The sequence below is a fragment of the Leptonychotes weddellii genome, chromosome 4, assembly GCF_054177405.1.
Source record: "Leptonychotes weddellii isolate Sample4059 chromosome 4, ASM5417740v2, whole genome shotgun sequence".
Lineage (NCBI taxonomy): Eukaryota > Metazoa > Chordata > Mammalia > Carnivora > Phocidae > Leptonychotes > Leptonychotes weddellii.
In genome coordinates, this window is record NC_138372.1 from 19,251,000 (window position 1) to 19,260,837 (window position 9,838).

General features: G+C 56.5%; 1 protein-coding gene across 12 annotated transcripts in view; it reads right to left on the reverse strand.

The window, feature by feature from the left end:
• The window catches only part of AHDC1 (AT-hook DNA binding motif containing 1), a 63,635-nt gene extending 60,544 nt beyond the window's left edge, over positions 1–3,091 (reverse strand). For 4 of the 12 annotated variants that reach the window (XM_031039035.2, XM_081817834.1, XM_081817826.1 and 1 more), the window contains exons 1-2: positions 2,629–3,035; positions 2,300–2,394 (exon numbers count right to left, since the gene is read on the reverse strand). The gene's annotated coding sequence lies outside the window, so the exon portion shown is untranslated. Of the gene's footprint in view, positions 1–2,299; positions 2,580–2,628; positions 3,036–3,062 lie in introns of those variants that run through there. The other 8 variants (XM_081817836.1, XM_081817830.1, XM_081817831.1 and 5 more) reach the window with 4 other exon arrangements.
• Between the last annotated feature and the right edge of the window lie 6,747 nt (positions 3,092–9,838).

The following is a 9,838-nucleotide window of genomic DNA, read 5'->3' on the forward strand; positions in this document are numbered from 1 at the left end:
ACTCACAGAGGGCAACTTAAACACATCACATTTGTTTCTCTCTATATTATTTCAAAAGTAACGGCATTAAAAATGGATTTTACTACAGAAAATAAATATCAGCACGTGGGCCGGGAGCCCAGGCAGGAGGAGGGAGCCCACCAGGAGAACGTCCCCGAGGGCTTGGGCACAGCTTAGGAACTGACCAAGGAGGTGGCTGAGGCCAGACAACTCCCCGGGGCCTAGGGGGGATGTGTGGGGAGGGGATAATACCTGCCCACCCAGGCACCTGCCCCAGTGCCAGACCAAGAGGGACAAGAGTCACTGGTCTGGACTGGTGCCCACTGGTCCCCCTAAGCTCAGACCCTCACTGATCTGTGCAACCTCTGAAGGGAGGGAGCTCTGGGGCAAGAAGTTCACCAGTCTCTGGGGGTTATTCCAACTATTGACACAGCAGGAGAAAAAAAATGAATTCAACTTACTATCCAGTTTGATTTTCCATTGCTATAAAAATAAATATACATCTGCTCCAAGGAGGGAGATGGCAAGCGGCATGCACATGCCACCTGGGGGGTCCCCCCACAGCTCACCACCACAACCCAGCCTGCCCCCCCTCCAAGCCAGGGCACACACACACACACACACACATGCACACACACACACACACACACACACGGGGCCACACGGAACAGGAACAAGCCAACAATAGAAACACCCCAAATACTCCTGGCAGGACTCTGCCCAGGCCCGGGCACATGCCCCCGCCCCGCCAGCAGCAGCAGCGGACAAAATGTGGCCACCCTGACCCGGAGGCAAAGCTTGTCCTCACACCCTGAGCTCTGCCCAGGGAGCTGGGGCCAAGTCCCGCCTGACACCAACTGGTCCGGCGGGAAACGCCTGCCCAGCCAGACAGGCACAGGCCCCCCAAGGGTCCCTCCTTGTGCTCAGGGACCAGGCTGGTGCAGCCTGGCCCTGCCTCCCAGGGTGACGCCTGGGCCCAAATTCAGCTGGCCCTGCCAGTCAGGCACTGGTGCAGAACCGAGGGCACCAGGCTCAGCCCCTCCCAGCCCGGCCCCAGGGCCCCCAAGCTAGGAGGGAGGGGGGACTCCCCACCCCTCCACATCTGGCCCTGGCCCCCAGGGTCTGCGGTAGAGAATTCCCGCCCCCGCTTCTCTCTCTCTCCCTCCTCCCGCTCTGTGCCCGCTGCCCGCCTCAGGGACAGCCCCAGCTCCCGCCTCCGGCCAGCAAGGCCCACATCCTTCCTCCCTCAGCTGGCCCCTTCGCCTGGCAGGAGGCTGGGGGGGTCAGGCTGCTAGGGAACCCCTCCAGCTCCCATTAGTCCTCATCCCCAGCCCCCAAACTCTGGGTCGCTGTCCCTTTTCCTGTAGAACAGGAAACAAGGTTATTTCCTAGACTCAGAGCCAGCCCCCTGCCCCTCTGGCTCTGCCCGGGGACCAGGACCCAGCAGGAGAAGGCGCCCTTAGCCAAAAGGCACAGGGATTCAGCAATTCACCCCCAGCTCCCGGCCCAGGGGGCTGACAGCTGTCACTCAGCACCCCACCCCCTGGGGAAGAGGGGACCCGATTCAATCAGAGCCCCAGAGGAAACGCATTGATAGGCGATTATTTATTTATTTATGCAAAAGTGAGCCGACTTTGTTCGCCAGGTAACCGGGCACGCGGCCCAACCCCTCCGGCCCTGGCCACCCCCAAATCCCTCCTCCGCCCCACACCCCCTCCGGGTCATTAGGTCCCCGCCCCTCAACTCCCAGAGCACCAGCGGAACCTTGGGATTTGGGGGTTGGAGGGGAGGGGCTCCTCCCTCCGCAGTCTCCCCCTTTCCCAGCGCCGTTCCTAAAATCCAGCCTTGTTCTCCGCTCCCACGGTCCCCCCTTCGTTCTCCCCCCCCCACATTCTCAGCAAGCTGGAGAGCAAATTGCAGTTTTAAATCCAAAGACCGAGGGAGGAGGAAGGAGGAGGGGGCGCGCGGCAGCGCTGGGCGCGCACCTCGCCCCCGAGCCGGGGGAGCTGCGGGGCGGCCAGGAAACCCGAGAACCCCCCCTCCCCGCCCCCCCTTCTCGTCCACCTCCCCCTCCCCCTTCCCGGCGCTGCCTGCCAGGCTTCGAGCCGAGCCCAGCCGAGCCGCGGGCCCCGGTGGAAACAAAGACCGATCGCACCGCGGGCACCGCAGCCACCGGGTCCCGCGGACCGGACCGGGGCGCGCGGAGGGGGCGCGGGCCCCCCCCCCGGTGCGCTGCACAAAAGAGCCCGGCCGGCCGGTCCCCAGCGGGGTCTAGGGCTCGGGAGGAGGCGCCACTCACCGGAGTGCTGGGCTGCCGGCTCCGTGGGTCCGAGCCAGGCGAGGGGCTTTGGGGGGCGTCAGTCTTCCGGCGGCGGCAGCGACGCGGGCGCCCGGCTGCTGGGGAGAGGAGTCGTGGAGGAGCCCTGAGCCGCCCGCCGTTGCTGACAGCATGGCTCGCGTCTCGGCTCACATTCTCCGCCGCTAACTCCGCTGGACACGGCCCCCCGCTCCCGCGGCGCCCCCCCCACCTTGATCACTCCTTCGCTCTCTGCGCCCCCCTCGCTCCCCCCGCCGCGCACACACTCTCACAGCCCTGGACACCCCCGCCCCCACCCCCCCATTGCAAACCTGGGAGGGAACGCGCCCCGCGTAGTCCTCCTCCTGCTCCTCCTCCTCCGCCCTCCTCCCTCCCGCTCTCCGGCTGTCTGTCTGTCTCTCTGACTGTCTCTATCTCTCGCTCTCTCTGCCTTTCTCTGCTTTCCGAGCTGGGTGGGAAAAGGAAATGAGGACAGAAAGCAGACGCTGGCTTTGGGTGGTGGTAGCTGGATTCCCTCTCTCCCTCCCTCCTCCTCCCCTCCCTCCTCCTGCCTTCTGCTCTCTCCGCTGCGAGCGGGGCTGAGCGCAGCCTGGCGGGTGGCTCGCTCTGCCCGCCCGCCCGCCCGCCTGTCTGTCTGTCTGGTCTGCCTCGCTCGCTCCCTCCCTCCGTCTCTCGCCCTCGCCCTGCCTGCCTGCCTCTCTCCGTCTCCGCCGCCGCCGCCGCTGCCTCTGCGAGCTCGCCTTACCTTCGCCGCTCACCATCCGGAACCCCAGGGGGGAGCGCGCGCGCGGCACGCCGGGATTTGTAGTCCCCACCCCGGCCGCTCGGCGTGCGGGGCGGGCGGGGCCGAGCCGGCTGCCCCGACGGCGCGGCCGGGAGCCCGCGGGGACTGCGCGCGGGCCCCTCGTGGGGGAGGGGGGCGCGTCCTCCGTTTACCAAGGGTGCCGGTTCTCCCGAAGGACTAGGGATGTTTCTCTCGTTCCTTGTTCCCTGCGGGGGGCTCTGGCTTGAGCGGAGGTTGCGGGTGGGAGCGAAGGGGCGGGGTCTGAGAATGGAATGAGTCGAATAGGGAATCAAGGGATTAGCCAAAGGGCCTGCGACTTTCTGGGGCGCCCCAATTAAAGGATAGATGAAGAAGAGAGAGGGGAAGACCGGCTTTCTGAGTCTGGGGACGTTCTCCCTTTCTGAAAAGGTTTCTTATCGAGTAAAGCACGACGTTTTTGACGCGAGGGTTGCTCCAGAAACCTCAAAGCCCCACCACCGCTTCCTCCTCATTCAGGGACCCCCGTCCCAAGCTCTGACCACTGGGTTTAGCCCCTGCAACTCCTAGTTTTCCTAGAAGTCCAAGGGTGGCCAGGGCACAGAAGTCCTGGATAATCCACAAATAGCGCCCCTCCCCCTTCCTGAATTCGACTGAGCATTTTGGTTGTGTCAGGAAGCAAGATTCAACAGTTCAGAGTTCCTGCTGCGGCCAAGGGGCTGGGCTCAGCACTTTCACCTACCTCCTCTTCAGGTCACATCTGTTATCCAGCCCCTAGCTCCAGGCCCCCTGCCTGGCCTATCCCCACAGATGGGAATGTGCCCTGCCTGGGCCTGGTTACCAAGGGGGAAGTAGCTGGACAGCCCACTGGTCCTACCCCACTGCCTAACCAACACCCACTGCCTAACCTCTGGGCCATGGCAGGAAGTTGTGACTCCCAGGTCTCTGTCTGACCTTCACTCCCAGCATCTGTGTGTCCTCCCTTGGTGCTTTAATTCAACAGATGTTAACTGAGATATGTAGAGCTCACAGGGGACACTGAGAAGAATAATGCAGGATCACTGTCCTGTCCTCAGTAGCTACCAACATCAGCCCTGACTGGTACTCTGCTAGTCTCCCATTTCATCTGTGTGTCTGACATTCCTTAGCCATGTTTCTGCTGACTTTGTCTTGCCCCATGTCTGAAGCTCCTTCGCAAGTGCCTTTGTTCTTGGGCCACCTGTTTCTGACTCCTCCTTCGGCCCTGCAGGGTGATGGCCAGAGTGTGACAAAGGCAGGTGGTGACATTTCTCCAACTACAACTCCCTGTCACCACCTTCCCTACACCTCTCCCCCTCCCAAGCACCGGCTTTAGGACAGTCTGAAACCCCCAAAGGGCAAAAGAAGAGGGTTCTGGGGGGCACCCTCTATTGGCCCTTTGATGGGGGCAAGGCTAGGAGGGCAGCAGCAATGAGAGAGAGTGAGGGTTCTAAACAGTCTAAACAGTACACCTATTTATCTGGCATCAAGGGGCTGGCACGGCCAGCTGGAGAGGCCCCCATTTGGGAGCAGCTTCTCTTTGCAGGCAGACCTTGGGTTCAAAGATTTATTCATTGAATGGGAAGTATTCTAAGGTCAGATATTAATGAAAGCAGCGATTTAAGTTGTTAGGGGCCTTTTTGGGTCCGAAGCCTGAGTCTAAAGTTATCGCAAATACATGAGGCTTTGGCATCTTGATCTAGCTGGTACCCCATGGGAGAGACTTTAGCATTGGGGGGGGTGGAAGAGGCTCAGGTTCCCCTTTCTTTTACCTAGTCTGAATCAAGTTTTGGGAGAAAGTTGGGTGTTTTAGGGGAGATGGGAAGCCCCAGGTAGATTGAGACGAAGAGCAATTTGGGAAAGGCATGAGAGGGGAGAGGTTTAGTGATGAGGTGCAGAGGGTAAGATCAGCTGGCTGGGCCATGGCTCCTTGAGTGAGAGAGTAATAGACGTTAGGTTGTGTTTTCCAAGCATGCACCTTCCATCCAGGCTGTTTCAGCTGCCCCCTTCCCAGAGAGGGTGGGTATTATTAGCCCCTAAGGTATTGAGCATCACTGGAAACCAAGCATTACCAAGTTTTCCAGTCGTTTGGAGGCTGGTCTTTCTCTTGGAGCTTCTCTAAATTATGTTGGGCGGGCGGGGGTCTTCCCAGACAAACTCAAGCTGATTCTTCCTGTGGGCTGCTGCCGCCACCTAGTGTCAACTCTCCATGTCTGCGCCAGTAGCCGCAGTCTAAAAGGGGGCTACCCAGTCCTCAGAAACAGTGTCAGGGTCACCACAGGCTGGGCAGGGTAGCTGTACGCTCCCCCAGAAGGCAGGCCTGAAGGAGAGGACCCAGGTTCTGGAAGAGCCTGCATCATCCTTTCTGGGCTCAGCTCACTCTAGCCACTTTTGTTTCAATGCAGCAGACGAGGGTATACCTAGACCCTAGGAAGTAGAGGTGAGAGTCTAGGGATAAAATTGTGGGACTATAGGGTTTGGAGGCCCTGTGGAATAGGAGCCAGACAGGCCCAGTTCTGATTGTGCATCAACTCTCGTATCCTTCACCTCTCCAAGTCTCAGTTCCCATATGTGTAAAATAGAGGAGTAATTCCCTCCTTGTTTTACAGGCAGGGCTGTGGAGATTTACTGAGCACAAGGATATGAAAGCACTTTGAAAATTGGCAAGGGCAAGTTGAGGGATTGAGTCGTGATAATAATAATGACAATAACTGGGGTGCCTGGGTGGCTCAGTAGTTAAGCGTCTGCCTTCGGCTCAGGTCATGGTCCCAGGGTCCTGGGATGGAGCCCTGCATCGGGCTCCCTGCTCTGCGGGAAGCCTGCTTCTCCCTCTCCCACTCCCCCTGCTTGTGTTCCCTCTTTCGCTGTCTCTCTCTCTCTGTCAAGTAAATAAATAAAATCTTTAAAAAAAAATAATGACAATAACTGAGAGGTCAGAGCAGCTTGGAACCAGGCCCTTGGGGCTCACGGAAAGGGCAGAGTGAAATGAGCCTTGGGTGGGCATGGGCACTGCCTTCCCCGAATACAGAAGTTCTAGGGTTAGCCCCACTCTTGGAGCTCACCTCAGGGGAGGTGTGGTTTGCTTGAGAATGGTTCAGCCCAGCGCACAGAAGGAGAAACTGAGGCTGAGAGAGGTTGAGGGACTCTTCTAAGCCTCTGAGCTACAGATCCAGGATCAAGAGACCCATTGGACTGGAGCCATTATGGCCTTGGTCTTCCCCTCCTCAGGATGGGAACAGCTCAGAGCTGGGGCCCAAGAGACCGTGGAAGCAGGAAGCCCCTCCTCATTGTGGTACAGTGGGATCTAAGGCCCCTAGGCCCCCATTATCCCTCCTCCTGGGCTAGCCCCTCCTCCTCGCAAGTCCTCCCACATTCCTCCAGGCAACAGGAAACCCCAGCTGCAGCCCAGACTTCAAACAGCTCCTCCCTCTGGGCAGGGGGTGTGGGAGGAGAGGCCAGAGGCCAGAGGGCAAAGGTCAGCTTTGTTCCTGTTGGAGGTGGTGAAGGACGGGGGTGGGAGGGGGGATGGGGACACAGAAGGGGGCAGGGTAGGGCCCTTGACAGCCACACAGTGTATGTGTGAGTGTGTGAGTGTGAGTGAGTGCGTGTGCGTGTGCGTGTTGTGTGTGTGTGTGAGAATTCCTAGGTCTGTCAGGGTATGGTATGTGTGGTTCTCACTGTCAGCCTGTGTCTGGAGGTAATTGTATGTCCTTGGTTTCCCTTGGGCTCCTGCATCTGTGTGTGTATCAGTATGGATTTGTTGGTCTGTGGGTGCTCAGCCTGGGATCCCACTGACATGTCTGTAGGTGACATCACATGTGTCGATATGTATGGTTCACAGACCTGCTCAAAGCTATGTACCCTCCTATTAGTGTGACCTGGTGTGGTTCTTTGCATCAAGAGGGGTATCCCTGTCCTGCCTCTTCCCCTTTCCATCCTAGCTCCGCCTTGGTCACCAGAGGGTTCCTTCTGAAAAGTGAATCTGACTTTGTTACTCCCCTGCTCAAAATCCCGTGGCTTCCCATTGTCCAGGGCTTAGAATACTAGCCCAAATGCTTGGCAGACATGACCCATGCCTACCTGGTTATCTTCATCTTTAGCCACAAACGCCCCTCAAATTTTACACTCCAGTCACGCCTACCTCATTATAACTCCTTGCACGTCCCATTTCCTGCCTCTGAGCTCACTTAATTCTGTCAAGTCTAGAATGTCCTTCTCTTTCTTCTCTATCAAGCAAACTTTTACTCCCTTTGCAAGTCTCTGGTGAAGCAACACCTCCACTGAGAAGCCTTCCAGACTTCCCCCTGTCCAACTGAGTTAGGACCCGACCCTGTTCTCCCACACACCCTTTATCGTCATTTTCAGCCTGTGCCTGTCCTATTCACCTCACTACCATTAAATTGTGAGCTCTCTGAGAGCAGGAACTGTGCCTTATCTCCCATCCTGTGGTGGGAAGTTCCTAAAGGGACCTAGTCTTCCCATCCCCAAAGTTTCCTAGAGTTCTGGGTGTAGTACCCAGAATGGACACTAGAGGGAGTATGGACATCACTCACTGCAGGACCGTCGGGGGGTGCGGAGAGAGAGAATGTGTGTGTGTGTGTGTGTGTGTGTGTGTAAAATGGGGGAGAGAACTACTGGAGTGGATAGTAGGCCCATCCAGCTCAGTACCGAAACAATAGGATCCAGGATAGACACCCCCAATAAGTCCTGGCCAGGATCCAGGATAGACACCCTCAATAAGTCCTGGCCACCCCCCAGATTTCTTCTGTGACTTTTCTCTACAACTCAGGAGCCATACCCCTTGGATTTTCGACCCTTCTGCTTTTTGCCTCTAATCCCCCAACCTTCTTCTTCCATGCCTCATCTGCACCCTCACTCCTCCCATACATAATTATTTGCACTTGCCTGACTTGGCCTTGCTCTACCATATCTCTGAGCCTTTGCACATGCTGTTCCCTCCATGGGAGATGATCTCACCCTCCGGCTGCTTCATAAGGCAGACTTTTCTTTCACGTCCTCCAAGAAATCTCCCTTGGCCTCCAGACTGACTTTGCCCCTAAGTGTTGTAATCATTTACTGTTCTGCCTCCTGGTCAGGACTAGCCTACAGGAGACATCAGTAAATGTGTGAAAATTACTAAATGACTTGGTTCTTTTATGAATATAATCCTCGGGCATATATGGGGCTACTCCAGACCCCTATCTACACCATGCCCTCCCTGAACTTGACTCTGGGTTAGTATTATACGTTCCCATGCTGCTCCATCAAATAAGGGAATATGACACAGTGGGATGCATGAGACTTTGAAGTCCAAGGGCTCAAATCCTGACTCTACCATCCAGCTGTGTGACCTTGGGCAAATGTTGTAGCCTCTCGGCGTCTTCATTTCCTCTTTTGAAAAATGGGAATAATCATACTGCCGCACAGCCTCGTGGTGAGGATCAAATTAGATGATGCATGTGAAACACCCAACGTTAGTCAATTAGGTGTCCTCCTCCCCCACCATGAACTTGGAAATAAAATTGTCCTCTGAGTCTTAAGCCAGTAAAATCTACACAGCATCACAGAGAAGAAGAGCCAGGTGGGGGAGTGAATGAGGCGAGAGATGGTTTTGTAAACGACTGAAGAGTTTTGTGAACGGTGGAAACCGCAATCAAGGTGACCCGCCTGTAATCTCAGGGAGGCAGGGCCAGGATGTGATTGAAATTGAGAAAACAGAGGCCTGGGCCTAATCAATTGCATTGTGCTCTATCAGAAGGGAACAGAAGGATGCACAGAAAAGGGGGTGCAAGGGAGAATTCATTCGGCTGCACCAGAGGGAGGGTAGGAAACCAGTAGATACAGGGATTCCAGGCTCAGGTGGCTCTGGTCTCTGCTGTGGAGCAACGAGGGCCTGACAAACTCCAGGAGATTCACTATTCTGCTAGCTCATTTAAACTAAATAGGTGTCCAGGTACCAGGCATAGCCCCCTTTGAGAGGCAAGAATATTCTGGTCCCAGGAGAAGACTATAGAGAGCTATAGAGACTAAAAACACTGATTTTGGAGTCAGAGGACCTGGTTCAAGCCCCTGCTCTTCTACTTAAAACTACTTACTTCACTGTGCCTCAGTTTCCTTACTAGTAGAATGAAGATACAACAGCCTGCTCCTCATGGGGTCCCGTGAAGCTTCAACGGTGGCGAGCACTTAGCAGGACACCCAGCATAGAATATGTAATTTGTAAAGGGTAGTGACAGAGAGGGCGAACACGAGTTGAACATCTTATTGCCATTTCACAGAGGAGGAAATTGAGGCTTGGAGAGATTAGTAACCTGCCCCAAGTCACACAGCGAGTGAGTGGTAGAGGCGAGCTGCACCCCAGGCACTTCAGCCCCAGAGCTGTGCGCTTACCCGCTTACTCACGGAGGCGGACACATTCGGCCTCTGGCTCCTGTGGCAGGTTCTTGTGAGCTTAGTCGGCCAGAGACGGGCTCTTCGGAAGCCACGGCCCCTGAGTTCACGTGTGCAGAGCTAAGGCTCCCACCCCTGTGACACCTCTCTCAGCAGCCACTTGGCCTCTCTTCATCTTACTGCTCCCATTCAGCGGTCCCCAGCACAGGGCTCAGCACAGGGAACTCAATCTGCATTGGCCACCTTGTCCCCTTTCCCTAGGATACTCAACGTGGGGGGATTTCCAGGGAACCTTTCTACCAATATCTAGAGGGAGGAGGATCCTCCAAGTATCTACCTGGGGCAGATAAGAT